The sequence below is a fragment of the Gallinula chloropus genome, assembly GCF_964237585.1.
Source record: "Gallinula chloropus genome assembly, chromosome: 23".
Taxonomy (NCBI): domain Eukaryota; kingdom Metazoa; phylum Chordata; class Aves; order Gruiformes; family Rallidae; genus Gallinula; species Gallinula chloropus.
The window spans coordinates 576,149-582,896 of NC_140108.1; the positions used below are offsets into that span (position 1 = coordinate 576,149).

The 6,748-nt window shown below is 42.8% G+C and overlaps 1 long non-coding RNA gene across 1 annotated transcript; it reads right to left on the reverse strand.

Annotated features, from left to right (window-relative positions):
• Window positions 1-258: 258 nt before the first annotated feature.
• Window positions 259-6,024, reverse strand: LOC311200324. The gene is made up of 3 exons (XR_014617816.1): window positions 5,909-6,024; window positions 4,924-5,016; window positions 259-296 (listed from the first exon to the last, which is right to left on the reverse strand). It is a non-coding gene; the product is annotated as an uncharacterized lncRNA (long non-coding RNA).
• Between the last annotated feature and the right edge of the window lie 724 nt (window positions 6,025-6,748).

Sequence of the window (6,748 nt, forward strand, 5' to 3'; positions counted from 1 at the left end):
CTGGAGGGCAGGGATGAGTGTTCTGAAAAAGCATCTCTGTTAATTATTTTCTAGGTCACCTTCTAGGAAACACCTGGATTTATGCATTCTGCTGTTATAACAGATCGTTCTTCCTCCATGGAATCAACTGATCCTCACTGCTCTGTGCCATTGTTCATATCAGGAAACATAAAATAACTTCTAAAAAGGCAGCAGTGCCCATAAATGAGGTAAAGGACGGGTTAGACTTTGGAAGTCCTGTGTTGTTTACCCTTTGTATCATTTCTTCCAATGTCCTCCTGCAGAATTGCTTTTCCCTGGAAAAGATTGGTGATACCAGTTTGTAGAGGCAGTGGCAGTGATTCAGCAGGAACGAGCACATAGCCTTTCTACTAACAATGGGTGAAGCTCTAGAAATATCCAGATAAATGATTAAAAATCCAAACATCCTTGTTCAGACCATCATCAGAAAAGCTGCATGTTCTGTTTGAATGAAGAACACAGCATCCCTCTGTGCCTTCTCTTAGCTCAACTGAATCTTTCCAGAGACCTTATTTCCCCACATCAATTCATTCACCTCAAGCTGGTCTACCCTAGCCTTTCAACAGAAAAATTTGCCTTTGACAACTGCAATCTCTTCCTAACATCCCTCCTCTTTTTGGCTTCCTTTCTACAACTGTCAAGTTACAAGTTGACAGAGGATTTAGATTATTTCACCTCTGTATTTACAAGTGAGCCACTGGCTCTGAGAAGAAATGATGGCTGCATGTAGTGAATTCTTTTTCGAAGACATTGTTATAAAGGTTTCAGGGCACATTTTATCTTGAGATTTTTTTCCTAAGCTGGTTTACAAGCTTCCAGTGCAAACTTATGACAAGGGTTAGCTTACTGGTTTGTTTTTGTCAAAATATGCATCACTTTGGTTTCGTAGAATTTCAGTTCAGAGTCTCAAAACAATACATTTCCCTAATTCTGAGGGACTTACTGACTTAATTCTTCTGCCTCCTTAATTGTCTGGGTGCCATAGTTCTGTCAGGACTGAGAAATTAATCAGAAGGAATGGTGAATGTTGGCTGGTGTAAAAGTGAGGTAAATGTGCTGAGATGAACTTAAGATGGGTCGATCAGTTTAACAAAATGTAGTCACAGAATCACCAAATCACTAGGTAGGAAAAGACCTTTCAGATCATTGAGTCCAACCACCTCTGTCCTCTGCCAACCCATATCCCTGAGAACCTCTTCTACCCATCTTTTAAATACATCCAAGGTCGGTGACTCAGCCCCCTCCCTGGGCAGCCTGTGCCAATGCCAGGCAACCCTTTTGGTGAAGAACTTTTCCCTCACATCTGATCTGGCCCTGCCCTGGTGCAGCTTGAGGCCATTTCCCTCATCCCACCAACTGTCACTTGGGCGAAGAGACCAACACTCATCTCTCTACAACCTCCTTTCAGGTAGTTGTTGGAGGTGATAATGTCTCCCCTCAGCCTCCTCTTCTCCAGGCTGAACACCCCCAGTTCCCTCAGCTGCTTCTCAGAAGGTTTGCTCTCCAGCCCCTTCCCCAGCCTGGTTGCTCTTCTCTGGACTCAAGGTGCAGCCTCACCAGTACAGGGGCACAATCCCTTCTCTAGCCCTGCTGGCCACACCATTTCTGATACCAGCCAGGATGCCATTGGCCTTCCTGGGCACCTGGGCACACTGCTGGCTCATATTCAGCCTGCAGTCACCCAACACCCCCAGGTCCTTCTCTGCCTGGCAGCTCTCCAGCCAGTCTCCCCCCAGCCTGTAGCTGCTCAGGGTTGTTCTGTCCCATGTGCAGCACTCTGCCCTTGGCCTTGTTAAACCTCATCCCACTGGTCTCAGCCCATTGATCCAGCCTGTCCAGACCCCTCTGAAGAGCCTCCCTACCCTCAGGCAGATCAACACTTCCTCCCAGCTTAGTGTTATTTGCAGACTTACTGAGGGAACAGTCAATCCCTTCATCCAGGTCATTGATGAAGACATTGAACAAGACCAGCCCCAGGACTGAGCCCTGGCAAACACCACTTGTGACCGGCCTCCAGCTGGATCTGGCTCCATTCACAACCACCCTTTGGGCCCAGCCATCCAGCCAGTGTTTTACACCTGGCCAGGCCAGTGGTAGCCAGTTTCTCAAGCAGAATGCTGTGAGAAACAGTATCAAAGGCTTTGCTGAGGTCCAGGTACTCTAAGCAGGTCACCTTGTCATAGAAGGACATCAGGTTAGTTTGGCAGGACCTGCCTTTCATAATGTTGAGTGGGCCTGATCACTTGTTCACTCCATTCCTGTTTACATTTCCTGTTTTTACACTGTTCTCTCTTCCAATATGAAGCAGCCAGGTGGCAGATTGAGACAGACTTGGCTTCCAATTAAAGTTGGGTGAGAAGCAAGAAGGGCAGTTAGTACAAAATGACAAACTCTAACGGGTACTAAAAGGACTAAGCACTTGAAACAAATACCACGTCCTTGATGCTTCATCCCTCTGCAGGAACTCCAGGTAGCACCTATGTGCACTTTGAAAAGATGGTTGTGCTTAAAAAAACAATTACATTTTTGCACATATTGGGTCTAGAAAGGGATGTCATCTAGAATCTAGAATTACTCAGTAAGGCATTTGTGATTCTGATTTGTTGTGAGAGCCTGGGAAAGCAGTAAAACATCTAAATGCAGCTCTTTGCACAAGGCTGGACACAGACTGTTTTCTGTCAAGGCTGGAAGTTGAACAGAAATCTGGTCCCTTAGAGCTTAGTCCATGGCAAAACTCCACTTACAAGGCAACAGTATCAGGCTCTTAACACTTAATAGCATATAGAAGGACAGTGTGAAATCATAGAACCACTGGGACACATTTCAAATGGAAAATGTGAACTCAAGGGAAGAATGAAATCAAGAAGCACAAAAATTTAGCTCTTGATTTATCCAAATCTGACAGCAGTACTTCATGTAACAAAAAACAGATCAGCTTGGCAAAAGGCTTTCATTTTTTAAAGGAGGTTTAGTTTTAATCTGTGATCATGATAGATTGTCTATGGTCAAGAACCCTGCACTGATGTAAAAAACTGGTATTACTTGACACCCTGGTAACACAGACTTTCCATTGTGTAACAGTGCTGTGCTGTGTTCCCAGTTTCCCCACATCTGCTTTCTAATGTACTGTATATTTGGGTGGGTTTTTTTAAGTTGAAAACACAGAATTGTTAGCCCAAATGGCTTTCAGACATGCCTTGAGCATGCTTTTCATTTCCAGCTCCTTTTCCTTTCAAAAGCTCCTGCAGTATGTGCATGAAGAGGCTTTGGGGTTTGCTAGGAACTTGGCTGCAAAGGCTCTGGGAACAAATTTAGATTTCTGCCTATATATGTATATATGTATGTGTATATATATATATATATATATATATATATAAGTTCAAGATGTAGATTGAAAGTATTCAGACACAATACCTGAGCCTCTTCATAGATCCATGTAACAGTGCTCTACAAAAATGGACCCTAGTTATGGAAGTGATGTGTATAGAGTGTTTCTACTTGTTTTGGAGGTAGAAGTACCTTTTTTACTGCTGTTTATTTCTTCAAGACAGGGCAAGTAAGAAAAAGTTTTTTATAACTCTTGTTAGGAGTATGAGTAAATCTACATCAACTATACTCCAAAAGCTAGATTACTATAGGCCTTCCTAACCTGTACATTAGCTAGCCTAAATATGAACAGCAGCTTTAGTTTTAAGCTGGGCTGTTACAGACAGGCACCACTGTGGGTACAAAGTCAGAAGGCATGAACACATCTTCTCAGTTATGGTCCCAGGAATGGGTCATTCAAGGATGAGCTAAAGTTATCAGAATAGATTCATAAAACTGAAATTTAAACAAACAAGTGGAAGCTGGAAGTGAATTAGTTACCACTGAGAGGAACTACATGACTATCTTCTTGCTCTTACTGCAAACAGGAATAAAACATAGTTAAAAGTGACATGGAAATGGCTTAAACCAAATTCTTGGGGCTTTTTGCAATTTATACTTTGTTTTAGATGTCTGCAGCAGAAACAAATAGTTCAGTACCATGCAACTATTGAAGATGCAAAATTAACTCTGCAACTGAGTGGTGGCATTAGTAACTGATGGGATTTTACAAAATCCCCAGGACTGTTTATTGAACACTGTGGTGCTCTGGGTAAGGACATCTGAGGAGAAACATGGAAGGATTCACTTTGGACAACTTTCAACTTATAATTAGGAACAACTGCTGAGATGTGACAGAACCTTGTTACCATCAACAAAGGTATGTACTGAGTGTCTGTTTGTACCTATGGACATACAGTGAAATCAGCTTGGATAATCAAACTACACAAAGGTGTAGTTCAGGAGGTTTCAGAACCAGAGATGGACTTTTGAACAAAAGCACATGTTGCTTTGGTAAAGGTGGCAATTTGGAAAAAGCCCCTTAGCCAAAAAAGAGCACAATAGTTACTGTACAGCAGTCAGATGAAACCCCAGAATACCACTTTTCTGCCACTTTTCAGAGTGGAACTGCAATTTAAAGGGACAAACCTCAGTTGCTCTCAGTGTTCTATACAGTATGTCTGGAATTTACAGATATTTGACTTTTGGGTTGAATTAGGTGAATTTTAAAATATTGCATGTATTTTTCATCCTATTTATTACAGGCAAGATGCAGTAACTTCATTTTTACTCTAAGTCTGCTTTTGCTTCTTGCTTTTGTAGATACATACAGTGTGGTAACTACTAGCTTTCACTGCTTTCAAGGTCAATCTAAAGTAGTAAAGAAGTAAAATAGTCCATGTTTTCATGAATTTTGAGTGAGTTAGGAAAATTTTAACTGTCTAGAACTGGTTTTACTCCCAATTTGGTAGCAACTTTGCACATGGATCAATTAACAGAAATCATAATGAATGAAAAAACAAACCAACAACCCACCTTCAATACATTTTAGAATATTATTCAGGCTGCAAACAGATGCATGAAATCAATATTCACAATGTTGTTCCATTCCCACTGGCTTCAAAGGACCTGCAAATGTTTGAAATTAATAATTAATTCATCTGAAGGGGCTAACTGTGTAATGTTGCAGACTTTACTGTTTTAAATGTGTCAGGGTGATTTATGCATAAAGAGACTGAACTCAGCAATGAAAAAAACAAATTTGATGCATTTCATATCCTTTCACTTTTACCCCTGCTCCCTATTGCCATCCCAGAAGGTTGTTATATTTGTTACCAGTCCAGACACTGAGTCATTCTTGTTTAAACCAGACACTAGGCTCTCTGTCTAATTCCTGTCTCCCCTTCAGAGTTTTTGGACTGAGAGGAAAATGGTAATGCCAGGTGCCTCCCCAAGCTCCATTTCTGAAGGTATGACTGTAAAAACACACAGAGGTGCTCAGTGCTGCCAAGGAGCAATGGAAATACTCTGAGCTCTGGTTATTTCAGATGCAGCTAGCGTAGGGGATACCACCTGAATCTGCCATTCCAGTTAGAATGATTCACATTACTCTCTCCAAAACCCTGTCTCCTGACACTCTACCATGATGCAGTGATAGTCATATGGGGTTTTTTCATATGAGGTAACCTGGCATTAGAAGGTGAGGACTCTGAAAGTTTCCTTCTGCATTTTATTTTCTTTTTTTCTGAAAACTTTTGTGGAACTTTTAACAGAGCTGAAATCAAAGGATTTAGGTATTGTTCCAGTTAAAACCTCTGTGTGATACAGGTTTTAAATGGAGGTGGCACCAGAAACTTGGTTGCTCTTCTATTTGTAAACAAATAACCCCTGCACTCTGTTACCATAGGGCCACCTGGGTTTACAAACATCTCTTTGAATCCAAAGCACAAAACTGAATTTATTTCCAAATGGTTTCAGCTTCCTAACTGACTTCTGTTGATTTGCGATACAACATGTTTACCTGTGTACAGGAGCTTAGACTCACACAGTGCTGCAGTAACTGGCGATGGGGATTTTGAGGCTTTAAATCAGTCGGGTCTCAGCCGTTCTGGATCTGTACCACTAGATGGCTTCCCAGGACAGCGGATATAGATCCAGACCTCTGGAACTGGGGGATTGGATTCGTTTTGGCACATACATAGAGTCATAAACCCGAAGTTCTTTCCAGCTCAACTGTGAAGACAGCAACGTGAGGTCTGACATCCTTGAGCGTCCTCTGACATCCTCAAGAGCTTTGCCCATGAGGTTGTTCGTGCCTGCTGACTGCTCACAGTGCATGACCAGCCCTCAGCCCACATCTGCAGGCAGATCCCCCTCAGAAACGCTTCCTCAGTCCAACTGAAAACACAACTTACCTGCCTAATGCCTAACAGCGCAAACATCCGAGTCGGGGGACCTAGTTGCAATACACTTTGCCCTTTCTCCTGTTGCAACATCGTTTAAAGTGCTGAAGGAGACCTTCTTGTGTTGCAACCGTGCCCTCATAACTGGACAGAAAGTCCTGGAGAGAAAAAACCCACCCTTTGCTGCGAGAGCCAGTCTCCCTCCTTCATTCCCAGCCTTGCCCTTGTTATTGCCCCACCGGTACATCACAAGTTTTCGGCAATGCTTGGAAAATCCATGAGTTGTCATGTTGGCCACAAAAACACTGGCCCAGCAGCCATAGATTGTGGCGATTATCAGCCCGGGCTGGATTCAGCCTGGCAATCTAGGGCTGAAAAGTTTTCCCGTCCCCCCCCACCAGCTTATCTTGGGCGAGCAGTTCTCCCCGCAAGGCAGAGATGGCTCCCTTGAACTCAGC